The 27,378-nt window shown below is 42.1% G+C and overlaps 1 pseudogene; it reads right to left on the bottom strand.

Annotated features, from left to right (window-relative positions):
* Positions 1-8,296: 8,296 nt before the first annotated feature.
* The window catches only part of LOC122941627, a 36,569-nt pseudogene continuing 17,487 nt past the window's right edge, over positions 8,297-27,378 (bottom strand).

Below are 27,378 nucleotides of genomic sequence, written 5' to 3' on the forward strand. Positions count from 1 at the left end.
GCATGTGATCTGACATCACCACAGGTCTTAGCCGGTAGTTCATCATTAAAGAAGAGACCGGGAACTACGCGATCAAGAGGAGAAGGTGAGTTAATTTTTAATTTTTTTTTAACCCTCAATTGATCACCTACTAAGCATTCTGTATTCAGAATGCTATTATTTTCCCTTATAACCATGCTATAAGGGAAAATAATACAATCTACAGAATAATGATCCCAAGCCTGAACTTCTGTGAAGAAGTTTAGGTTTGGGTACCAAACATGCGAGATTTTTCTCACGCGAGTGCAAAACGCATGACAATGTTTTGCACTCGCGCTGAAAAATCGCGCGTGTTCCCGCAACACACCCGCCTCTTATCCGGGCCAAAAATATGACGCCAGTGTGAAAGAGGCCTTACACTTTTTGTGATGTAATGTGACAAAAAATGGCTTTTTTTTACACCGTTTTTTTTTTTTTACGGTATTCACCTGAGGGGTTATGTCATGTGATTTTTTAATAGAGCAAGTAATTACGGATGCGGCGATACCTAATATGTATACTTTTTTTTATTTATGTAAGTTTTACACAATGATTTCATTTTTGAAACAAAGAAAAATCATGTTTTAGTGTTTCCATAGTCTGAGAGCCATAGTTTTTTCAGTTTTTTGACTATTATCTTAGGTAGGGTCTCATTTTTCGCGGGATGAGATGATGGTTTGATTGGCACTATTTTGGGGTGCGTATGACCTATTGAACGCTTGCTATTACACTTTTTGTGATGTAAGGTGACAAAAAATTGCATTTTTACACACCGTTTTAGGTCATGTAATATTTTTATAGAGCAGGTTATTACGGACGCGGCGATACATAATATGTATACTTTTTATTTATTTACTTAAGTTTTACACAATAACAGTTTTTTTTAAAACAAAAAAAAGATATTTTAGTGCCTCCATATTCTGAGCCATAGTTTTTTAAATTTTTGGGCGACTGTCTTAGGTAGGGGCTCATTTTTTGCGGGATGAGGTGTCGGTTATATTGGTCCTATTTTTGTGGGCGTACGCCTTTTTGATCGCTTTCTGACGTACTTTTTGTGATGTAATGTGACAAAAAAAATTGTTTATTTAGCACATTTTTATTTTTTTACGGTGTTCATCTGAGGGGTTAGGTCATTTGATATGTTTATAGAGCCGGTCGATACGGACGCAGTGATACCTAATATGTCTACTTATTTTTTTTACCTAATTTTTACCATTTTTTTTTTTTACTTTATTTGGGGAAAATGACGTTTTTATTTTATTTTTACTTGAAACGTTAAATTTTTTGGGGGGAACTATATTTTTCTCAACTTTTTTTCACTTTATTTTTTGTCCCACTTTGGGACTTCAACTTTTGGGGGTCTGATCCCCTCTACAATGCATTCCGATACTTCTGTATTGGAATGCATTGGCTATATGAGTATTACAGTGTTTATTACTCATACAGGTTTCTGCCTATGAGATCCAGGGGGCTGGATCTCACAGGCTTGTCACTGGAAGGCAGCGCCGATGCCTCAGGAAGGCATCGCGCTGCCTTCCATGCCATCGGGTCCCCCTTACAGCCGCACGGGGCCGCCGCAGCTACCTGTAAAAGCCGCAAACCGCAGGTCTGAATTGACCTGCGGTTTGCGGCAATTGCCTGCAGGCACCTCGTTCCGATCACCGCCCGCCGGGCGGCGGTGATCGGAACTATATATGACGTACCGGTACGTCATGAATCCTTAAGTACCGGGACATCATGCCGTACCGGTACGTCATGTGTCCGCAACAGGTTAACAGTTTTAGTGAAAAGATGAAATAAACAAGTAAAGATCCTGAAAAAAAGAAAGCAGTCGAAGGACCTTTGATTACCTCATAGACATGTGACCAGTAATATTGCTTAAGTACCTATTTCTTACAATATTATTTCATATTATATTATATTATCAAAAATATTAAACTTTTCACTAAAATAGTTAGGCTGAGTTCACACGAGCGTGTCCTGATAAGGTCCGGATGCGTTGCGGCAAACCCGCGCGAGTAGGTACCCAATTGTAGTCAGTTTTGACTGCGATTGCGTTCCGTTGTTCAGTTTTTATCGCGCGGTTGCAATGCGTTTTGCACGCGTGTGATAAAAAACTGGCTGTGGTACCCAGACCGGAACTTCTTCACAGAAGTTTAGGTTTGGGTTCGGTGTTGTGTAGATGTTATTATTTTCCCTTATAACATGGTTATAAGGGAAAATAATAGCATTCTTTAATATAGAATGCTTAGTAGGTGGTCAATTGATGGTTAAAAAATAATTAACTCACCTTCTCCTCTTGATCACGTAGCTGCCGGCCTCTTCTTACTTCTTTAATCATGAGCTGCCGGCTAAAGGACCTGTGGTGACGTCAGATCAAAAGGTCCAATCACATGGTCCATCATCACGGTGATGGATCATGTGATTGGACTAGCTCCAGTTCTGCCATTTTAACCGCTAGAATATGCCCCCATTGTCTTATGGTGGGGCATTGTCAGTGGTGGGACCCGCACCTATATAGAGAACAGAGCCCCGCAAGTGAAGGAGGGTGCACTGCGCATGCGCAGCCGCCCTCTATTCATTTTCTATGGGGCCAGCGAAAATAGCCAATCGCTGGCTCAGCTATTTCCATCATCCCCATAGAAATGAATGGGAGTGGTACGCTCCCATTCACTTCTATGGGGTGCCGGCTTGGTGGTGGCCGGATCAGAGTCCTCCAGCCACCACCTTGCGGGGCTCTGTTCTAGATATAGGTGCGGGCCCCACTGACAATGAGGGCATATCCCAGCGATATGCCCCCCATTGGCTATGATGAGACAACTCCTTTAAGATGCTGCATGTGAACATTACAAACACACTGCACATAAAATGATGCTGTTCTTATTAGGTTAATGCAATTATTTGGGGGGGGGGGCAAATCTGAGTTTTGCTATAGGGCCCCATCATTTCTATGTACGCTCCTGTTCATGGTAGTTGTATTTCACAATGAGAAGAAGATCATAGTTATATTATAATTATATTTATGATGAATTGTTAGAGAGGACAACATCTGCATGGAGTTTGTATGTTCTCCCCGTGTTTGTGTGGGCTTCCTCCAGGTACTTCAGTTTCCTCCTGCATTACAAATACATAATGATCGGGAACTTAGATTGTGAGCCCCACTTGGGAGAGCGCGATGCTAATGTCTGTAAAGCACCGCAGTGCATAAAATAAATAAAAATATAGAGATAGACTCAGTGTATTATTGTGTTACTAAGATGAATAGAGTGGCAGCCAACGCTGTGAGAACTGCTGCAGCTAATGCTACATAATTACATCTCTTATCAATGTGAATCACCCCCAATATTCATCACATCATTCGCAATCACAATAATACGGTGCTGATAGTATGCCTGACTCATTGTTCCCCCACACTGTGATACAGCAATTATACTAGACTCAATCAGTGACCATTTATTAATTTTTTTGTTACATTTTTCAAATTTTAATTAAATAAATTCTGTTGCTCAATGTGTGCCTGACATATTATTCTGCATCATGGTGATACAGCAATTATATTTAACTCTGTCCAACAATACAGTGCACTTTTATGTAGATAGACTGTGATTTCATGAGTTTTTCCTCATAAATAGGCTTTAAAATAAAATGTGGCAGTGGGCGGGTTAATGTAAGATGAAACACCTGTGCCATGTAATCCAATACTGAGAATGTGGCTGGCTGTGGCTGTAATGGGATTGTCCCCTGGGGGTAGCCTCAAACGGTTCAATCAGTGTTTTTTCATAAAGGAAAGGTAATTTGCATATATATGTTTTTGGGAAAGATATTCAAATTAGCCTTTCTTTCAAAAATAAAAGAACACTAATCTTATGTGATGCCAGTAGGAGTAAGATTTGTTATAATTTGCATATATTTTCTCCAGAAATGCAGAGCCATTTTGGCTGGACTCCTCATGCATGCTAGGTGGTCTCCGCAATGATAAAGAGCACCCCAAGAATCCAGCTAAGGTTACTTGGCTAATCAGGACAATTTATAAAAAATAAATAAATAGCAAGTACTACAGTACATCTATATTGGATTTTCTGGCCTTCATCTCATTCTCTCTTCCATAATTCTGGAATGCCACTGCCACTTAAAATGTGGCATTCCTGATTACATGCACTGTTTTCATTAGTGTCCTGTTTTGCTGAAAACACCAAGAAGTTGGTGAAACATGTCAATGGAACATGGTGTTACATTAGCTCTGGTTACTGTATGATGATTAAATAGCAAACATATTTAAGGGAAATATTTCTCTTATGTAAAACACTCAGCAAATAGCTCAATTCAAGTATATAGTGTGCACAGCTATTGCTGGATGTTGTCATATATTGAACAGCAGATGAGTGGATACAAAGTAACCACTAATGAATTATTATATAAACACCCATCTAGTTTATGTGTAACCTTTGTGCTGTAAATTTTATAACAGTAGAATTCTGGATGTGGTACAACTGACTGTAATTATATAATCCAAGTAATTTAGAGCTATTTCTCATGGTGTGACTGGATAACAGCAGAGTTTAGATGTTCACTATAACAACCAGTTATTGTCATTTCTAATAATATCAATCTGATATCATCTCTTCTGCTGTGAGTAATAGCAGAATTAATAATTGCACACATGGACAAAATTGTTGGTACCCTTCCAGTACAGAAAGAAAAACCCACAAAGGTCACTGAAATAACTTGAAACTGACAAAATTAATAACGAATAAAAATGTACTGCAAATCAGATGTTGCTTTTGAATTGTGGTTCAACAGAATAATTTTAATAAAGCAAACTGGCCTTGACAAAAATGATGGTTCCCCTAGAAAAGATTGGAAATAATTTGACCATAGGGACGTTAAACTAAGGTGCTTCCTGTAATTAGCATCACAGGTGTCTTCTAACCTGTAATCAATCAGTCTGCCTATTTAAAGGGTGAAAAGTAGTCACTGTGCAGTTTGGTATCATGGTGTGTACTACACTGAACATGGACCAAAGAAAGCTAAGGAGAGTGTCACAGTGTAGTTCACTGTGTCACGGTTTGCCGTACGTGCTCACCTCAGTAGCTCTCTGGCGCACTGGCTGCGGTATATTCGGTGTAGGGTGGTTGCTGTGGCCCAGGGGCTGACTGAGTCTCTGCCCTCTGGGTTTGGCCCCAAGTCAAACCAGTGCATTTGGTCCAGTGGTATTACCTGCCACTGGTCCCTTACCTGCTGTAGGTATTTGTATTTGGTTTTTGGTTTGTCTCTCTGCTTGCCTTGGTGTGTTATGCCTAAGAGATGTTTTAGGGATCGATAGGACCCTCACTAGGACATGATAGAGAGAGTTGTATCAGGACATTAGAAAGAACCTTATAGACAAATATGTTAAAGGTAAATGCTATAAGACCATCTACAAACTGTTCCTATTACTACAGTTGCACATATTATTCAGAATTTTAAGGTCTTCAGGACTGTAGCCAACCTCCCTGGACATGGCGGCAAGAGGAAAATTGATGACAAATTGAAAAGACGGATAATAAGAATGCTAACAAAGAGCCCAGAACAACTTCTAAAGAGATTAGAGGGGAACTACAAGGTCAAGGTACATCAGTGTCAGATCGCACCATTCGTAACTGTTTTAGCTAAAGCGAACTTAATGGAAGATGACCGAGGTGGAAACCACTGTTGAAAGCAAATCCTAAAAAGCGAGACTAGAATTTGCCAAAAGGATTATTGACAAGCCACAAAGCTTCTGGGAGATTATCCTTTGGACAGATGAGATAAAACTGAAGCTTTTTGGAAAGTCACATCAGATCTATGTTCACAGGCACAAAAATGAAGCAAAGGAAAGAACATTGGGAGTAATTTAAAGTAATAGATATATGCCAGTTTTTGGTGTATATCTGTCGCAGATTCAGTCGCAAAGGGGATTGGTGTACAAATCTGCAACTTCTTCCCCATCCACGCCATGTATACTAGTTCTAAAAAGTGTGTGTGTCGTGGGCGGGGAAGGGGCAAGCCAGCTTTCCCATCTTATTTATCATTTTCTACGCCTATTTTTGGCATAGAAAATTATCTAAATCCAGTGTTGTACATGGAGAAGTAAGGGCCCCATAGCAAAGATCAAACTGGGCCGCGCACACAGGACAGAAGGGTTTCTGCCGTAATCCTTTTCATTGACCCCTGGGCCATTTTTCCACTGCCTCATTTGCTAAAAGTTGTGGGTTTTTCTTTCTTATACGGAAGGGTAACAAATATTTTGTCCATGTGTTTAAATAATGACTAATTAGAATTAAGAACTAAAGTGGAATTACAAATAGTACCTTTCATAAACTCTTATCCATACTTCTAAGAATACACAACATCAGCCAATATATGTGATTATTATTCCATTTATATCAGGAGTATCCAAATGGCAGGCCACATCACAACCCCAACTGTAGATGCCAGCTGTCTAGACTCCTGATTTCAATTGTATCTGCATCTTTAGGAATACTATAGTAATGCAGGGAGCTACAGACAGTTACAGTACAGACTTTTTGTGGGGAGAACATGGGGTAGGTGAGTATTTAAACTGAAGGCATTAACGTAAGAGGGCATCACTTCTATGTGGGACATGATACTGTGGGTGGGGGGATTTAAAGGGGCCTTATACTGTTTGGTAGCACTTAAGGGGGCATCACTGTATGTGGGTACCACTTAAGCTGACATCATACTGTGTGAGGGGCACTAAAAGGGCATTGCTCTGTAGTGAAGGCACTTAAGGGGCCTCATACTGTCTGTATGGGGTTGGGGATATTTAAAGGGGTCATCACTCTGTGTGAGGAACTTATATAGCATCACTCTGTGTGCCCCAGGACCAACACAGCTGAAACTCGTGAGACAAGTGACCCAATATGGATTCCCCCACCAGAAAATAATGAAATAATGACAAAAGGCATCCAATGGTAAAATAAAACAAAATCGCCAGCTATACAAATTTTTTATTCTATTCACATGAGCTAGCCATAAAACCACATATCATAACACACGGAACGACAACACTGTCCATCATCGGGATTCCACTCCACTCAAGTTTTTCAACACCAGGCTTTATCAAGGGCCATACACCCCCATATAATGTACAAGCCACATTTCCACCAATGCACCCTGAATCCTCAATAGTCACATTATCCAAACCATACAGAATAAAAATGAAACAACGCCACAATCAAACTTTCTCAGGATACTTACCTTCTAGAACCCCATTTACTCTTGTTGAATCAAATGCTAAAGCCATACTGTGCCATGCAGATATTGAAGGTGTGATATAGGAATTTGGCCATGTATATCATACAGATAGCATTCTATCATTCTTATGTTACATCAATGTGCAGGTCAAAGGGAAACTTTTGTGGAATTTCAAGAGTGCAGACCAGGAATGGGAGTTCACAGTACTTCTTGAGGTGAGGCCACACATATTGTACCAGGGCAACCCACTTTAACAATGTCAATTGGCTAATAGCAGATGACATATAGAGCTCTCCTGCCAAAGCCCCTTTTGAGTTGGATATTGGACTTAAATGTATGTGTTCTGCAGTGTTATATAAGTAGATACTCCTAAGGACATCATCTAAGTAGCCTACCTGGTCTTCACCCTTTAACCACTATACAGGGATCTGGACCCTGCTGCAGGGGAACCACCAGAAAAGTAACTCTTGGAGTAGTCTCTGTTCAGTGGCTGGTGAACCACAGAAGGCACAAAATTATCAGTCAGGATCAAGCTGAAGTCAGATCAGGCAGCTGAGGTCACATGTACACATGTAGTCAGACAGAATATAATTAATCTTTGCAGGTTCTACTGGAATAGAAAACCTATTGCACAGGTGGTCAACGATAGACTGAGGAGAGCCAGAGGGAGCATACGTGTGCGTCCTATGAGCAGTGGGAGGTGGTACAGACAAGAGGCAAGCCTGCTTGAGCAGTGGAGCAGCATTACTCCAGCAGTCTTGCCTGCCTGATGGAAGCAGAAGGATGCCAATAAGAATGAACTGTTGGGGAACAAAGGAGAGGGGGCCGGCAAGTGCTCTAGTGTCTGTGCCCGCCGGGAGGAGGGTGATGGTGGCGGGCAGAGACCACCAGTAAAACATGTAGTGACCGGAAATTTTGTTATTCAGTCTACATACAATAAATATTTATTACCAATGAAAAAGAAAAACAAGGGGCAGCCTGGGAAAACTAGCACGTGTAGTTGTTGTTTAGAATGTACTCCAAAAACAAAAGGATTCTATGATTTACTTTTAGAAATACAGTTTATTCTAGCTTTACAAACATTAAAAAATGAGCATAAAATATGTCATGAAACTAACGATAGAAGAGCAGAACAGCTGCCTCAGTTATCTCTTTGGTGCAACTCCATCCTGTATGTGCTCCATACCCAGCCCAGTCAAAAGCAGCAAAGTCCCCACACTGCTTAGGAAGCCCTTCTGGAATGTAGCCTCCACCACCAATGCAGTGCTGGAAACATAAATAGTAAAATTTAACCATGTAGCAAATACATTTTGTAACATTAGATTTCATGTACTTAGTATAAATATTGTACACATAGGGCTGGCTCGGTGGGATGCAAGCTGTGTGATCAAAAAAGGGTGTACTTTATTCTCACCTTTAGAAATGGGAGTCACAATATTATCTTGCAACAAAATTAACCACTGACCAATGCTACAGATTTTCTGTTGCTAAAATTCTGTCAGCACAACAGTCATGTGTGAAGTCACCCAATTTTAGACAAGAAAAACAACTAATTTAACAATTAATTTTGTGAAGACCTGGAACTCCAGAACAATTGGCATCAATATTTTAAGGAGAAAACAATTTGAAAAGATTTGTTAGAAAAAACAAACAAACAGAATTGGACAGGATCAAATATAGCGTATGTTAGGTCAGGCACACGACTCTGATGAATGGTGTTCTGCCCAGCATAGTTAGAGAATCATTACAGATCACGTCTGCTTCAGTCTTGGTATTTCTGAAGTGTTAAGTGTGGGTCTAGCACCATCTGGTGGTGTTAAGTTGTATTACACTTAGTTTTTCCTGTTACAAAGACTACTGCATTGTGGGTGGTGCACTGCATTGTGCGGGTGCAAAGCATTCTGGGAAAGAGAAGTCTCCAGTCTCCATTACACAGTACAGAACTGTCCTATGCATGTCTCCTTCTCTAACTCCACCATCCTTGTAAAAGCATATCTGGTGAGAGATCTACCTTTGTTTCATGGACATGATGTTATGCAGAGCTGTTCAGTCAGTTGTAATTGTTACTCAGGGTGTTGTTATTACTGTTAGCTAGCCATGCAATCTTATGTACAGGCAGCCATTTTACCATGTGCCTTCACTAATGACTGTTAATGTTATAGTACATGCTATCCATGCTTAATACGTATACATGTTATATGCATTCTTGTAGTTTTACCAAACAATCCTGTTTTACCAATCAATCACATATATACGACCTGTTGACCAATAAACAAGTTAGACTGCAAAGAACAGTCCTCTCATTTGGAGGACAGGAATGCTTTATGCTGAATGTCAGACTGTACACTGTGAGAACGTGTATGAAGACAGAACAAATGGATTTTCCCACATGAGCCTATGATGCCAATTCACATGTTGGTTAGAGTGTCAGAGAACCTACATTTGTGCCTAAATATACACAACTCTTTTTCTCTGATTGCAGTACTTGCAAATAGCTTGCAGTCATTGATGATTTGGCAATGATTTGGTGTGCAGGCATATGGATTTTTTGTAAGACAAGACAATTCAATTAGAAAAAAATTCTTAATTGGACAAAGTCCTTTACTATATTTGGTGTCAGGTACAGGACACAGATTTTTTGCAAAGTCAATTTGCATTACTTTTTTGGGAAAGTAGATCAAATTTTCAACAGTTATTTGTAAAAAAAGAAGGTTCAATTGGACATAGTCTGCGGCCAAACTACATGCTGTGGGTGATGTAGAAATACGCCTATTGTACACTTATAAACTGAAAATACTTGAACATGAACTGTAGAAACATTACAACAGGTCTTTGGCAAAGAAAAAAAGCGCAGGTGTAAAGCACACTTGGCCAATATTATGCTGTTATATGCTGATTGGAAAATATGCCTTTTGCACACTTAATGAAATGTAGAACCATAGAAGCTTTGCAACAGGTTTCATAGATTTTTATTTTGCTCACTTTTGGAAAGAAAAAGGCACCAATGTGCAGTGTATACAGTGAAATATATGTTGCTAGTCATGCTGGGAAATATGCATATTGAACATTTATAAACCGTAGAAGCTTTGCAACAGGCTTTGCAAAAAAGGTATGGCTCCTGCACATTAAAAATAATATTGTCTCTTTAAACTCTCATGTCTTGTGCCGTGCAACACATGAAGTTATGGGTGGCTCCAGCCCTGGCAACAGACACACAGTGCACTAACTGCCCCTATGATAACCCTGATGATAAAACCTGACTTTCTACCTAGCTATTTATTCTAGCTAACTAAATCTTTACAATACCTGCACTGTCCCTCCAAGCCTCTAAAATGGCTGACTTGTGTGTTTAATTGATGTGTCTGTCACAGACACCTTCTATCACATCAGTGGCAGAGCCCAGGATGCCATCTCTGGTTGGCTCTCAGCCTGACTGCAAGGCAATTTGGGCAAGCTACCAGCCAGAGCCCAAACTCGGCCTATGTGATCCTCTGTCTTCATTTTACCTGCCATGTTTTCCTCAGTAGTGTACTGAATTTTAAAAACAAAATGGGGGACGCAGATTTTTGCACAATTCATGTAAAATGCTAAAACTTGGACTTTAATTTGGAAGAACAATTTTTGTAAAATTTGTGATGAATCGGATTAATTTAGAATATATTCACTCATCTCTCTTATACACCAGGTCATTGGTCATGTACATGACAAGCTATTTAAAAAATATATGTATGCAAATAATATATGGAATGATTGGAGGAGTGCAGTTGCCACAGCTTGCAAAGCTATTGTTTGCAATATTAAAGGAGTTGTCTGAGTAATTTTTTTGTTCATTGTATGTTTCTAACTAATGAAATGTAGAGAGTTTACAATTCACTTATTTTGTCTTATTTTGTCAGATTTCACTGAGGGTGAGGTCTGTGTCTGTGCATAAGACATCACTGTGCTGGCCATGCCCCTCTGCACTGGCCTGCTGCTCTCTTCCCTGGGTCTCCCTCCCACTAGATTATTCAGGAAAATTAAACTCCTTCTACCATCAGCAGCACAGACTCAGGGCTGCAGGCTTTGCTGAGCAGCTGCAGGCAGTGAAGAGACACAGGATCTGCTCTCCCTATCCTGGAAACTGCAGAGCATTGCACAAGAACACTTAGGGGGAACATCCTGTGTGTATCAGCAGTGTCATTGTACAGCTGAGGCTTACATAATAGAGCCCACCCAAAAATGGCCCCATTCTAGAAACTACACCCCTCAAGGTATTCAAAACTGGTTTTATAAAGTTTGTTAACCCTTTGGGTTATTGGCAAATGGAGATAAAATTAGAGAATTTAAATTTTTGGGCAAATTTCCATTTTAATCCATTTTTTCCATGTAACAAAGCAAGGATTAACAGCCAAACAAAACTCTATATTTATTGCCCTGATTCTGTAGTTTGCAGAAACACAACATATGTGGCCGTAAACTACTGTACAGGCACACGGTAGGGCGTAGAGGGAAAGGTGCGCCGTGTAGTTTTTGGAAGGCAGATTTTGATGGACTGGTTTATTTACACCATGTCCCATTTGAAGCCCCCCTGATGCACCTCTAGAGTAGAAACTCCATAAAAGTGACCCCATCTAAGAAACTACACCTCTCAAGGTATTAAAAACTGGCTTTACAAACTTTGTTAACCCTTTAGGTGTTCCACAAGAGTTATTGTCAAATGGAGATTAAATTTGAGAATTGAAATTGTTGGGCAAATTTTCTATTTAATCCATTTTTTCCAGTAACAAAGCAAGGGTTAACAGCCAAACAAAACTCTATATTTATTGCCCTGAATCTGTCGTTTGCAGAAACAGACCATATGTGGCCGTAAACTACTGTACGGGCACACAGTAGGGCGTAGAGGGAAAGGTGCGCCGTGTGGTTTTTGAAAGGCAGATTTTGCTGGACTGGTTTATTTACACCATATCCCATTTGAAGCCCCCCTGATGCACCACTAGAGTAAAAATTCCATACAAGTGACCCCATCTAAGAAACTACACCACTCAAGGTATTCAAAACTGGTTTTACAAACTTTGTTAACCCTTTAGGTGTTCCACAAGAGTTATTGGCAAATGGAGATGGAATTTGAGAATATACATTTTTTGCCAAATTTTCTATTTAATCCATTTTTTCCAGTAACAAAGCAAGGGTTAACAGCCTAAACATAACTCAATATTTATGGCTCTGATTCTGTAGTTTACAGAAACACCCCATATGTGGTAGTAAACTGCTGTACGGGCACATGGCAGGGCGCAGATGGAAAGGAATACCATACGGTTTTTTGAAGGCAGATTTTGCTGGACTGGTTTTTTGGCACCATGTCCCATTTGAAGCCCCCCTTATGCACCCCTAGAGTAGAAACTCCCAAAAGGTTACCCCATTTTAGAAACTACTGGATAGGGTGGCAGTTTTGTTAGTACTATTTTAGGGTACATATGATTTTTGGTTGCTCTATATTACACTTTTTGTGAGGCAAGGTTACAAGAAATAGCAGTTTTGGCACCGTTTTTATTTTTTGTTATTTACAATATTCATCTGACATGTTAGATCATGTGGTATTTTTATAGCGCAGGTTGTCACGGATGCGACAATACCAAATATGACAACTTTTTTTGTTTGTTTGTTTTAGTTTTACATAACAAAGCATAAAAAAAAAAAATAAGATTCTTTAGTGTATCCACATTCTGTATTATTTATTTTTTGGGTGACTGTCTTGTGTAGGGGCTCATTTTTTTCGGGATGAGATGACGGTTTGATTGGCACTATTTAGAGGTGCATATGACTATTTGATCGCTTGCTATTACACTTTTTGTGATGTAAGGTGACAAAAAATTGTTTTTACGGTATTCACCTATACCTAATATATATACTTTTTTTTATTTATGTAAGTTTTACACAATAATATTTTTGAAACAAAAAAAACATCATGTTTTAGTGTCTCCATATTCTGAGAGCCATCGTTTTTACAGTTTTTGGTTGATTGTTCTATGTAGGGGCTCATTTTTTGCGGGATGAGGTGACGGTTATATTGGTACTATTTTTGGGGGCATTATGCCTTTTTAATCGCTTGGTGTTGCACTTTTAGTGATGTAAGTTGACAAAAATTGCTTTTTTTTACACCGTGCCTATCGGATGGGGTGGATCATGTGATATATTTATAGAGCCGTTCGTTACGGACAGTGGCGATACCTAATATGTGCGGTTTTTATATTTTTATATTTTTATTTTATTAGAAAATCGGGGGAATGGGGCGTGTTTTTTCTTTTTTTAACTTGAAACTTTATTTCTGTATTGTAATGCATTGCCTGTTAGTGTATGACACTGAGTCATACACTAACAGGTTGCCTAGGAGACCCAGCCTGAGGCTGGATCTCCTCGGCTCCCGTAGAAGGCCGTTCCTGATGCCATGCAGGGCATTGGGCAGCCTCTGCACGTCATCTGGCTGCCTTGTCACGCATCGGGTCCCTGCCACAGCAGCGCGGGGACTCACCTGCCGCAAATTACTTCTATGTCGCGGTCAGCGCGGACGGTAAACAGCGATGCCGGCGGATACAGCAGGGGCCCGGCTACCACGGACTGCCGGGCCCCTGCAGTGGTTCTGGCAATGCATCCCCCACCGTACATGTACGGCGTTCTGCTGCTAAGGGGTTAAAGAATAGTGATGAACGACCTTTTCAAAAATTCGATTCGGCTGCTCTCTGAACTACAAGAAGAAATGGGATTTGTTACGAATTACTTTGTAACTAATTGCATTCCATTATATGGAGCTGGTACAATGACGGGGAATGGCAATCGCACCGCCCCTGTCGTTTAACCCCTCAGATGCTGCGTTCAATGCTGATTGCGGCATCTGAGAGTCACATTTAGGGGGTTAATTTGAGGGGTTGAAACAAGAAAAAAAAACATACTCACCTCATCCATTTGATCGTGGAGAGGTCGTCGCATCCATCTTGATTGAAGAAAACGTGCCAAATCTCTTGCGTGCTGATGTGATCACCACGTCTTCATGTGCGTGGTGACATCATCGATGATGACGTCAAAGCATCCACCCAGCTCAATGACTTCACATGTCAGCGCTTACAAGAATTGATGTGTTTTCTTCAATTAAGATGGTCGCAACAAAATCTCCGCTATTAGGTAGATGACGTAAGTATGGTTTTTTTTACTGTCATTTCAGGAAAAATGTATTCATTACCATGACGCACCAAGAAATTCTGATTCGTGGCAAATCAAATTTTTCCTGAAATTCAGATCTAGTTCCACTTCGTTAACTTTGTTTCGCTCCACACTAATTAAGAACATTTCTGATACTTACATGTTCTACATTGCATCCTGTCACCTTCACTCCTGCACACAGAGCCAGGGCAGCTCTTTCCAGATTCATAACCCGGAAATGGACAAAACCAGGAACAAACTCTTCTGTCGAAACAAGGGGGAAAAAATCAAAGATCATCCCATTGTCATTTTACTATGCAGGGAGTAACTAGCCTCTAAGACAAATGATGCTGCTCCATAGTCAGGCCATAACATGCTCTTACTTGCTCCATTGGGTGAATAATATGATTTAGTCTTCTCAGCACTTCCAAAGTCATACACTACAGGAACAGCAGGGCCCATTATCTTTGAGGCAGGCTCCGGCATCAAATACCACTGGGTATTTCTAATGAGATGACATGTAATTGCTCATAAGAAGGTGACAATATATATATTGAATCTAAATAAATGTGCAAATGTGAAAAGTGCAAAACATGAAGGGCAAACCAATTACGCAAAATTGTACTTACTTTAAAGAGCTGGAAAAGATTACCCCCCTGTTGAGAAAAGAAGCCATTGTCTGTGCGATATCTTAGTATAGCTGTTTCTTTCCACTTCGACAAAGGTGTCTTGTTGGGAACATGCCATAAGCCCAAGTCCTTAGCAGCAATATCATAATATCCTGGATTCTAGAATCACAATATAAAGCAACATGATTACTCTTTTGGTTTATCTGATGTACTCACTGATTTTCTTTTTCACGGAACTGGATATGGGGTCATATATCTAAATTTCTCAAGCCTGTAGTCCATTCATTTGAGCATTTTTTAGAGTTTTGAAAACTGCAGCATGCTGCATTCATGTTCCAGCCAGCCACATTTCTTAGAGTAAGACGGTCTACATCCTGCAACCGGATGAATAATTGTCCACATATGGCGGCCGCACAGTTTTATGGGTATAGCAGAGGTATTACCTTTAAAGCTATTTCTCTCCCTGAAGTCTCCCTACACTCTCCCTCTCTAATATTCTTCTATTAATCTTTTTCAGCAACACTGTCCATAGTGCATGAGAGCTTGACACGTCTCTCCCTAAGGTCAGCTCACAAGACAATGGCGGAGACCGTGCAGGATGAGGGTTTTATAGGGCTGTGAGATCACTAGGGATGGCTAGCTATCGGACTGGCTGTCTGCACTGCATTATGGGTGATCTCACGTTCCCAGGCTTCTTACTTTTACTTTGTAACATGTGCAGATGCCATTTTAGGAAAAACTGATTTGTTATCAAAGTTCTCCTGAACTTCGGACTGAATTCTGCTTCGAATGATTTGCTTTGCTCAACATTAGTTGCTATGGACTTGGCGATCACATAATCTAGTGGTATCTCATGCATTGCAGGGCTGCAGGGTCCTAGAAGACCCTGATCAGCTGTGCTGCTGTGTATGTGTACAATGGCCCTGCAGGAGGCTACTCTTCCCTATAACTGAGGCCTCTTTGGATGCCCCACTTATAGTGCAAACAGTGCAAAATACAAAATAAAAAGTGTCAGTATGTATATATATATATATATATATATATATACACACACACATTTCTTTTTCAGTTTTCTCCAAAAAAGAAAAAAGAAATAATTCTCCCAAAAACATGTTAATAAAAAGCCCTTTGTGTTATGTAAACAAGTCATAAAAAAATATTTTGGTAGTTCATCAAATAGTTACAACTGTTACAAATCACATTTCAGGCCTAGTCATTAATGGGTTAAGATAATAAGGGCTTGAGCTTTTATGTATAAATTTGCGAACATACATGCAAAAAATATTTTGAAAACTCTGGCATGCATTATTAAGAGTGTTAGGGTGGGTTCATATCTGCATTCTGGTTTCCGTTATGGCTTTCCGTTATAACATGGTTATAACAGAAAATAACGGAATCCATAAGACGGAAGTCAAAACGGAAGCCTTTAAGAGGCATTCCGTTTTGATTCGTCTTAATAGAAGTCTATGGGAATCATACCGGATCTGTCTGGTGGTTCTCGTTATGCAAGACTGAAAACAAAGTCCTGTCGACAGCACTTTTGCCTCCATTCTGCATAATGGAAAACGGTACGGACTTTGTTTTCCGTCTTGCATAACGGGAACCAGACGGATTCCCATAGACTTCTATTAAGACGGATCAAAACAGAATGCCTCTTAAAGGCTTCCGTTTTGACTTCCGTCTTATGGATTCCGTTATTTTCCACAACGCAGATGTGAACCCACCCTTAATGATACCAGACGTTTACAAATGTGCCAGACTAATTACTCAAAGTGACCATTAATAAAGACTTTAATTATTTGGAGAAATTTTAATTTTAGGCATTTTGGTTTTTCCATTGATTAAAAGTTAGAGTTTTTATATTATTTCCATCATTTTTCTTTTATCTCCAAAGCTTCCCATATTCATATTTGCGTACCTTGTAATCATCACTTGTTGCACCATCAGGAAAACCAAATGTGGCATAGTTGGCCCAGTTGTCATCTCCTTTAGGGTTGTTGATGTTGTCTCCGTCCTGACTGGACCAGCGATCTCCCACTGTACATTTACCATACATATTGTTTTCATGAATACTTGCCACCAATGTCCAACCTCCACCATTGGTTGTCATGTCACAGTAGGTCTGATAGAAAAGCCCATCAGCAGTTTTCAGCAAGTATATTCCATCTAAAATAAAAGTGTAAATGGGTCAATCATATCAGTAGATTCCACTTGAGAATATGTGCACATATGACACGTCCTGCTACTGTGTTGAAAGGACAAATTAGATGGGTACACTGACCATAAAGTCATCAAAAACAATACTCAGGCTGGAGAAAATGAACAGATGGCTCACTATGGACAATCACGCTAGGTGCTCTGGACAAAAAGAGCCACCCCTTGCTCTTGTTAAAGTGAATTGTATTGACTAACTATGCAGGCCTGAAAAGGCGAAACTGTGCTCTTTATATAAGCACTGAAGATATAGCTTTGATATTTTCCACTGATATCTTCCACTGGGACTCACCCATATACATGGGTTTCTTGTACTGGGACTTTAACTGAGATATATCTAGGTCTCCAGAAAAAAATCGAGCAACTATCGATTAAGAATATTGCATTTTATTTGCACTTTTATGTATGTATTTTATTATTCAATTCGATTTTATTTGATCGATTCACCGCAATCGATTCTTTATATTTGATATTCTATCGATAAAACTGTACTATTGATGCTAGTATATACACTCGATTTATTTTATTGTGCTTAAATAAATAAGTTTGGTTCCACATCCCTCTTGGTGTTTTGAGTGCCGATCCAATTTACATTCAATACTCAGGCTGTAGAGTTAAAATGAGGCTTGAAAGAATGAAGTAAGGAGATGTTTACCCCTTGGCGCCATATGTGCATTTACAGTATAATGGTGTAAAAGGAGTATGAAGCGGGCTAAAGACATGACCCCCTTCCATATACAGCAGGAGGTATCTGTGTATTACAGCCAATGCCTGCCCGTGATGAATGGGGCCAGAGGTAACTCTAATCCCTGTCATTTGACCCTTTAGATGCCAAAGTCAATAGCAACTGCAACATCTGTGCTCCCTTTGATCTCCGATCAGCCTCCCTGCAGCAAAATCACAGGGTGACTTGCCGTCATGGGCAGCCTGGTCCCCAGCCAGGTACATAAAGATCTGATGCTCTCAGCATTAATAAATGTCGGCAGAATTTTGAGGTGCAATGTGGTATCTGGTTCTGATACGGGAGTATTTTGTGCTGCACTATGGTATTGCTAGACATTCTTACTTCTGTTGCCCCACGTTCTGTCAATTTGGACCTGCTTGGGGCTACTTTTAGCTTTTTTTTCCAGGGCCACTTTAACTTCCCAATCCGCCCCTGCTTGCCATAAAGTCATTATAAACAATACTCAGTCTGAAGCAGGGTTTAAAGGGTCATTGAGCTTTCAGTAAAATTTTGATATGTCATAGGGTTCTTATCAAAAGTTTTGAATGGTGGGGGTCTGACTGCTGAGACCCCCAGAGAGTAAAACTTTTTAAAGTCCCCATCACATACCCTGAAGGTTACTTAGAGCTTAGTGACCTTTTAAAAGGTTTAGAAAGTGCATAATCTGCATAGATTGCAATGGAAAACTATTGCAGTCTATGGTGTAAGTGATTGAAGACCCTGATCCTGTCCAGAGGAAGGAAGACTGTTTCCAGGAACGCTGATGAGAACTGAGGAGCAAAGCTACATACCCTGCGGGACCGCATGCTTGTTGGAGAGGCTTTTGATCGGTTCAGAGTCACCGGCAGATGGAGAGCAGACCCGGGTCAGTAAGATCGTGCATGCACCTCATTACAGTGTTGGCGCCTAGAGACTAATACCAGGCCTGTAGTTAGCTAGTTAGGGTCTCGGTTTGTGTCAGGCCACAAGTGTTGCTACTGTTCATTACAAGGACTCCATAACTTAAAGTGAGATTGCACATTGGAGAGCTGATAAACTTCCCACAAACTCAAACCAGACTGGCATTTTGCTCAGGAGGAATACTCAGGCATGTGCTACAGGACGGACCAGTTATGGGAGGGGGAGTACCATAGAGCACTGTAAGATTGTAAGCTGTTGTGCTGCACAGCAGGCTAGCCCGTGCCACGCACCCAAACAATTGTTAGTACCTTTTAGGGTAATAGCAGGTAAGATGTGGCAGTTTAGTTGTGCCCGCCAGTAGGTAAATTACAGCATTTTCCTCCTGCATCCATCGGAGGGCGTCATGCTGTGCAGCAAAAGGGTCTCAGCCTTTGGGCTGGGTGTATGTAAATTTATTTTATGTTCCAGCATTTGTGGTTGTGTTCATTACCACGTTTTAGTAAAATTCTGTTTTGGCAAAAGCTGGTGTTGGAGTTGCTTTCCTCGTTCGTGAGGAGCCCACGCCGGTACACGGCTTACAGTTCCACCAACTGGTACTACTAAAAACTACAAATGTTATGGGTGTCAGAATTTGAAGACAGAAAGCAATGATTTTAAAGATATTGTTTTTAAGTACAGTAGTATTTAAGTATTAGTATTTAAAGAAAGTACTATAGAAAAACTATAGTAGAAAGAAGAAGAAAGACTGTAGAATTGATCTGCCTAATAAAAGTAACATGTCAGTTTCAACGCACGGTGAACACTCCCAAAAACAATGGCGGAATTGTTTTTTTTTTTGTTCGATTTCAAACTACCAAAAATGTAGTTTTCCTGTTCCAATACATGATATGATACATTATATAGTACAAAAAGTGCAACTTATCCCACACAAATAAGTCCTCATATGGCTATATAAATGGGAAATGAAAAAAAGTTATAGCTCTTGGAAGACAGAGAGAAAAAAAAACATTTATGGCGCCAAGGGGTAACTATTAGTTCAGGGAAATTCGATTCACTGTGAATCTAAGTTTCCTCGTGCTTCGTGGTAGCAAATTGATTTTCCCTGAAATAGTGTACAAAAAAAAAGAAATACTGCTTGCAACGGGTCAACGCCATCCTGATTGAAGATCTTGCACGAAATCCCGTGTGAGGTGACTATGACGTCACCACGCCTCCCAATGTGATGACATCATCACCGGCCGGACGATATTTTGCGTTAGATCGTCAATCAAGATGGCGGCTGGCCTGTCGAGAGCAAATGGATAAGGTAAGTATGATTAAATTTTTTTTATTTTTTTATTTTGCACCCGATTATTGCTTTCAGGTGCCGCGATCATGTATGAACTGGGCATCTGTGAGGTACAATCACTGGAAGTGACGCAATCACCGTTTCCTGTCATTGCACCCGCTACTTACAAAGAAGAGCACCGTGTGGCAAAGTAATTCGTAACAAAGCAAATTTTTTTGCAAATTTCGGCAAAGCATGTCTAGTAAATGTTAGACATCAGACATTCAGTTGGATCACATTTTTAAATCTTGGAGCCATTGCTCCATGACCCTAATTTGCCTAAAGCAACATACATTGCCCCAGGGGCGGACATACCCATGCCCAGAGCAGGAGGAGGCCCCTTCTTACCGGCGGTAGGCGGTAGGGGGGGATGAACGCTTCCATTGTGGAAGCGCTACTCTCTATTCATCTGTAACACTGTCCTTAGGACGGCGATACAGATGGATGCTGCGGCGGGGCAGGAGAGAGGTGTCTCCCTTCCCCAGTCCTCTCATAGGTTGCAGGCCTAGTGCCTATAGCCTATCAGAGGCAGGCGCAAGCAGTGCAATTACATCATCATGCTGTTTTTATTTACACTTTTCTAGGGGCCCTATCTGGCACTCATGGGGGCATCTTCTTGGGCCCTATCTTATGTACTGGCACACATGGGGGCACTATGGAGGAGGAGGAGGAGCACTATGGGGGCCCTATTTTAAATACTGATACACATGTGGGGCACCATGGAGGGGGGAGTACTATTGGGGCCCAATTTTATATACTGGCACATATGGGGGGCACTATGGAGGGTAAGGAGCACTATGTGGGGCCCTATATTAGTTACTGGCATACATGGAGGGAACTATAGAGAAGGAGGAGCATTATGGGGAGCACTATCTTATATACTGGCACACGTGGGGAGCACTATGGGGGGGCCCTATCTTATATACTGGAAGACATGGGGGGTCACTATGGAGGGGGAGGAGCTTATGGGGACCCTATCTTATATACTGGCACACATGGGGGGCACTATGGAGAATGGGGGAAAAGGAGCACTATTGGGGTCATTATATAGGGGCATTATACTGGCACACATTATGGGGGCATTTTACACTGGCACATTGTCAGTCACCATAGGGACAAGGGGAGGTGCACTTTTGGTGCACGATAAAGGGGTGTTTTATATTGGCGCAAATTATAGGACACTATGGGTACTTTGGCTCAACTGGGAGCACTAAGAGAGTTTTTAGGCACACAGTAGGGGGCATTGGCACACATTATCAGGGTACTATGGGGACATTGGCTCTACAGGGGGCACTAAGAGGAGGTATATTTTATAGTGTCACACAACAGGGCACTTTTATGTACTGGCGCACATTATAAGGGGCATTTTTCTACTGTTACACAAAGTTATAAAGAGAATTACTACTACCGGGGGCATTATGGTGGGCTTTATTACAGTTGAGGGACTATGAGGAACTTGAATACTAGTATGAGCACTATAGGAGCATTATTACTTCTGGGAAACAGTGGGGACATTATTACTACTAAGTGTTGTCTGGTAGATAATTATTTATATTGGTGGGATTTTGGGGAGCACTGTTACTGTGGGGGGCACCCTGGCACGGTATCAGCATAGCACTATTATCTTTGGGGAACATTATGTTTACACTATTAGTGTCAGGGACACAGTTTCCTGGGCGCAGTTATTTTTTAGGACACTGTGTGCCAATAATTATTGAAGGTGAACTATCTGTGTGTAACTAGTATATGGAGCACAGCAGGCACAGTATTAGAGGGGTGTTGATTAGGTGGGAGGATAATGGAAAACTAGGAAACTAAGATGTCTGTCTGTCTAACCCTGCAGAGAGAAGAGATGACTGAAAAAAATCATCATGGTGGTGTGGTCTGAAGGGAGAAGATAAGGACAGAGAACATCTACATGAAAGAAGATGTCCCTGGATGTAAGAGGTATGTGGACCTGTATTAGGCTACCTTCACATCTAAGTTAGTGATTCCAGCAGAGAACAGCCTGCCGGAATGCTCCAGCACTGCTGGATGCAGACAGAATGCCTGCCGGCCCTATTAACTATAATGAGGTCTGGCAGAGATCGGCCACAATCTGGCAAAAATGCAGAGAATCAGCGGGACACAAACCGCTGCATGCCTGAGTTTGTGTCCGGCCAATTCCTTGAATTCTTTGCCGGATCAGGGGGCCGGAGCGTAGTGTCGCAGGTGTGAAAGTAGCCTCAACCTGTATGTTCTGTATTACTATAAGTAATGTTAGGACGGAATTGGTTATGTTGAGAACTTGGCTTGGAGGGGAGGGGGCCCAGGCACATTCTTTGCACAGGGGCCCTCTGCTGTCTGTGTCCGCCCCTGCGTGACTGCCCCATATGTGATTTGGCGAGACACACATTTCCGAATCATGCATACTGCCATTTTCATCATTGTTTTTCCACTGTACCCAAACTGGATAGACTGATTACTTGTTCAACATGTGAAATGGTTACCCCTTGTGACAGAACTAATGAAATACAAGTAAGGCTATTTTCACATCTGCAGCACAACTCTCTGACAGGCTATCCCAGGAGAGAATGTCGGGAATTGGCTGGACAAAAAAACGTTGAACACTTGTCCGGCCGAATTGCAGGATATTTGCCAGGGAGAAGCCAGCTTGCCACTGCATCTCATTATAGTCAATGGGGTCCGGTGAGCAGGCAGCACTATCTGGCAATGCTGGATCTGGAGAACTCCAGCAGGCTGTTTTCTGCTGGAATAGCCTGCCGGAGAGCTCTGCTGTAGATATGAAACTAGCCTAATCTCTCCAGAAAATGATGCATCCAGTGGCAGACTTGGAGCTAGCTAACTGGTTTAGCAGAAGTTGGCAAACATGCCCTGCAACAAACCTATAACTACAGGGGCCCTTCCTACAGCGGAATAGCTTCCCCAATATGAATGATCCCTATCAGCAATCTACGTAGTTAACCCTGGGAGATCCCTGCAGGTGGTATGGAATTGTATCTCAGTGCTAACCATTGAGCATAGTGTTGGACCCCCACCGATCTGATGTTGATGACCTATCCTGAGGATAGGCCATCCATAGGAAAAGCCAGGACAACCACTTTAAGTATAGCACAGATCTTGCTGATCCACTCCCAAGCCTCTTTCTGCCTATCTGCTCCAGAACAAGCGCGTCAGTCCATGCCCACTTCTCTGCTGGGCTTCTGGAGCAGAGACTTTTACACAACGGATCTCTCTTACCAATTGTGCCAATGTGTGGATATACAAATATACTGTACCTGTATTAGTGGTCTACTCAAACATCTCTGGGGATGTATGTCTAATGCTCTTCAACTATTGTAAACCTATTGATTTACACCAGGCTCTAAAATCTTCTTACCCCACCTGATACAAAGGGCCAATCTTGGAAGTGACTGTCCCCAGTAGTCTTGATATGAGTATTACTGTCACATTTTATACCAGCTACTTGATATCTCAATAACAAATTGCTGTAGGCATAGTTAAAGAGTTTTTGGCGGTCATACAACATTCACGTACTTAATGAGTTGGACTGTTTATCGGTTATGGTCTGTGCAGGGCTGGCTTTAGACAAAATGTGTCCCCGGGCGAAATCAAAAGTGGGGCCCCAAATCTTGTAATAATGTGCTGAAAACACAGTCTGACGTCAGACTACCCTGCCGATCAGCTGTTTGAGCAGACGGCATGTGCTGTTCACTGCTGCTGTCCCATAGACATACAGCGGTGAGCAGGAAGAGAGAAGGGAGACGGCACGTGCACACAGCGTCTCCTCAAACAGCTGATCGGCATGGGGTGTCGGGTGCCTCTACAGTACCCTAGTAGTAATAATATAAACATAATGTCCCCCTGTAGTGCCCCCCATTAGTTCCAATATATAATGCTCCCCCCATAATGCAGGTATATATAATGTTCCCCAGTAGTGCCAGTATATAATGCTCCTCCATTCCTCCCCAGTAGTGCCAAGTATACATAATGATCTCCTTCCCCCTTCCCTGGTGCCCGAAGCAGTGCGGACATTTAGTATAAAAAAATAAAATAAACACCTTACTCCCATTTTCCCCACAGCTGTCTGTGATGCAGACCACAGTTTTATCTGTGGCTTGTGTTGCTGCGTCCTGATGCATGCCGTCCCAATGACATCACCACTCCTGCTTCGGGTCTTACGTGATCATGTCATCATGCGAAACCCAGTGCAGGAAGTTGCGTTGATGTCATTGCGGCTTCTTGCGCCGTTCTAATGCCTCACAGGCATGAGGTCTAGCGGCCCTTGTGAAGTTGGATGGCCGTGACTGCACCCCCCTTTATGGGTAGCGAAGTGGTGCCCTAGGCAGATAACTACCTTCGCCTATCCATTGTCCCGGCCCTAATGCAGAGAACACTACCGCAGGAGGTATCACAGGAGAGGGCTATAACTCCCAGCATGTCTAAGCCATTATGATTTAATATCAGAGAACATTACAGGGGGACATATAAGAGGATCGGACTACAACTTCCAGCATATCCAAGCCATTATTATGTAATATCAGAGTACATTATAAGAGGAGGTATAAAAGGAGAGCACTACAACTCCAAGCATATCCAGGGTGTTGCAATGTACCCTGATATTACATAATAATGGCCTGGACATGCTGAGAGTTGTAGTCCTCTCTTGTTATACCTCCTCTTGTAATGTACTCTGATATTACATAACAAGCTGGACATGCTGGGAGTTTTAGTCCTCTCCTCATACCTCATCTTGTAATGTACTCTGATATTACATAACAGGAAGTATAAGAGGAGAGGACTACAACACCCAGCACTTCCCTGGCACTTACATTGAATCCTTCACTTCTTCCCATGCATCACTGGTCTTCTTCTTCCTTACTTTACTGCATAGCTCCGTCTCCTGTTCTGGTCACATGATGGTGAGGTCATCGCAGGTCCTTCATCCCCCTCTTCTCTGCCTCCTGCACGTGACATCATGGCAGGTCCTACAGCTCCAGTAGAAGAGTGTTGCTGGTGTCCAGAGCTGTCAGTTTGCAGAGCAGCACTGTGGTAATAGGGTGGCCAGATGTCCAGTTTTAGGCCGGACAGTCCAGTTTTCAGGCTCCCTGTCCTCCATCCGGTGCAGTGCCTGGACGGACACAGGAATGTCCACCCTTTTAGTAGCTCACGCTCAGACAGCAGCATTGAGCTGTGTGAGCAAGAGCTGCAGCAACTGACTGAGGCTCACTAGAGCCGCAGACATGGCTCCCTGTGGCTGACTGAGGGGGAGAGAAGCACCCCGACTGCCCCCAGCTCACCTCCCTTCTTCCCTCTCCTCCCCCTCCATTTTTTTTTTTTGCGGGCGGCGATGGGGGGCTTGGATGTGGGCATATGTAGTGTCCCACTAGGTAAATGTGGGCACTACACAAGGGTCAATTGGGCCAGGTGGTTCTCCTACTCCTGAGGGACAGTGGTGGTATATTTAATGGTCCATTTTAATGTATTCTTATATGCTTTTATGTGTATTCTTCCCTGTGATGTGTGTAGCAGGCCTATCAGGGTGTAGTTCCTCCTCCTAGACATTAGAGGGAGATAGGGAGCCCCTAGTATAAATAGTTAGGCCCAGACAGGGAGAAGAAGTCAGTCTGTGTAGTCAGGAGTCTGTGGAGAGACAGAAGTGAGAGTGCACCTTAGCCAGAGACAAGCTGAGGGCACCCTCCTGACAGCCAATGCTTCTAGTTGCCACCAGGAGGCTAGTGGATGCAGTTTCAGCCTGCCTGAGGATATTGAGCCAGAGTTAGCTCAGAAGATTGTCACCAAGAGAAGAGTTTCCCTCTTGAGAAACCTGCAGTTCCCACAAAGCAAAGAGCAGAGCAGAAGAGTATTCCAGCCAACCTGAGAGGAGCTGAAGGGCAGAAGGATTATTTACCTAAAGCAAGGGATATATACCTGAGGAAGTTTTCTACCAAGGATAAAGCCAGCATTAGGGCATACGGGCCTTGGGATTGAGACAGCCAGGAGTTCTGAGGAATAGTGCACAGGATTTCTGAGGAAAAGGTGCAGCCTGGTCTGTAAGTGTTTTTACCCTCTGAATATCTTGCAAAGGAACATTGTACCTGCCACTGATGTAAAAGCCTGCTATTGATTGCTGCTGCCATGTGGAACTGAATTCAGACTGTATAAAGTTAACTGTTTTCAGTAAAGGAAGTTTGGTTCACCTCAACATCGTGTTCCTCACTTATTACTACTATAAATCAGTGTGCCACCGTTACAAGCACTGGAATCTTAAAGGGACCTTTCCCCAGGCACATTAAACACCTGCAACATCCAGGGCACCTCACCCAACATCAGGCCTGGTCCCTACATACAGAGAGTGCCCCGGAGGACCCCTGTGCCAGCCTCTCCATCATGGCTGTACGCCTGCCCAGGGTCCCCCTACAAACTGTGAGTAACCCAGAGCAACGCTCGTATGCCTATTAACCGTGACCTCACATCGCAATACCCTGCAGGTCTGCGTACTGCACATGGCTTCATTGAGGTAGGCGCGGCTTGGGGCATGGCCGGTGAGGTCTGGCTTTCTTGGGTGAAGCCAATGGCCACCCAATGTGGTAATGACTTGTGTTATGTGTACAGGAAGGGGACCTTACACTGCATTGTAAAGTGCAGTTTTTCAGCTGCCCGCCCGTCCGCTTCCACAGACGTTCAGCTAAACAGCAGTACTGAAGCATGGGGCCTCTTAGACCATGGGGGCCCTGGACATTTGCCCAGTCCCCCCCCCCCCCCACCCTAACGCCGGCCCTGGGTCTGTGACAAGGTATGTATTTATTTGCCCTGTAGCTAATGCTGATCTATAGTATGTTTTGACTGATTTCTCAGCTTGCAAATGTCTTGGATGATGTTTGGTTTTAGGATGGCATCTGTATCTGTCAACTGCCCAGTACCCACAATACACGTAACTAAATAGTCAAAGACTCAAAGCCCCTGAGAACCTGTTGATGATATGTCTACTGTACATGTTTTTATGCACATTTATTAGTGGTTATACTGTACGTCTGCATTAAGGGTGATATTTATGGCACACTATTAAGATTTGCTATAACTTTCTGCTAGTTGGAAATACAACTGCTGGGACTTTCATCAATTCTGAGAACAGGGGTCCACCAGTCCTCCATTTT

Source organism: Bufo gargarizans, chromosome 6 (genome assembly GCF_014858855.1).
Source record: "Bufo gargarizans isolate SCDJY-AF-19 chromosome 6, ASM1485885v1, whole genome shotgun sequence".
NCBI classification, from domain to species: domain Eukaryota; kingdom Metazoa; phylum Chordata; class Amphibia; order Anura; family Bufonidae; genus Bufo; species Bufo gargarizans.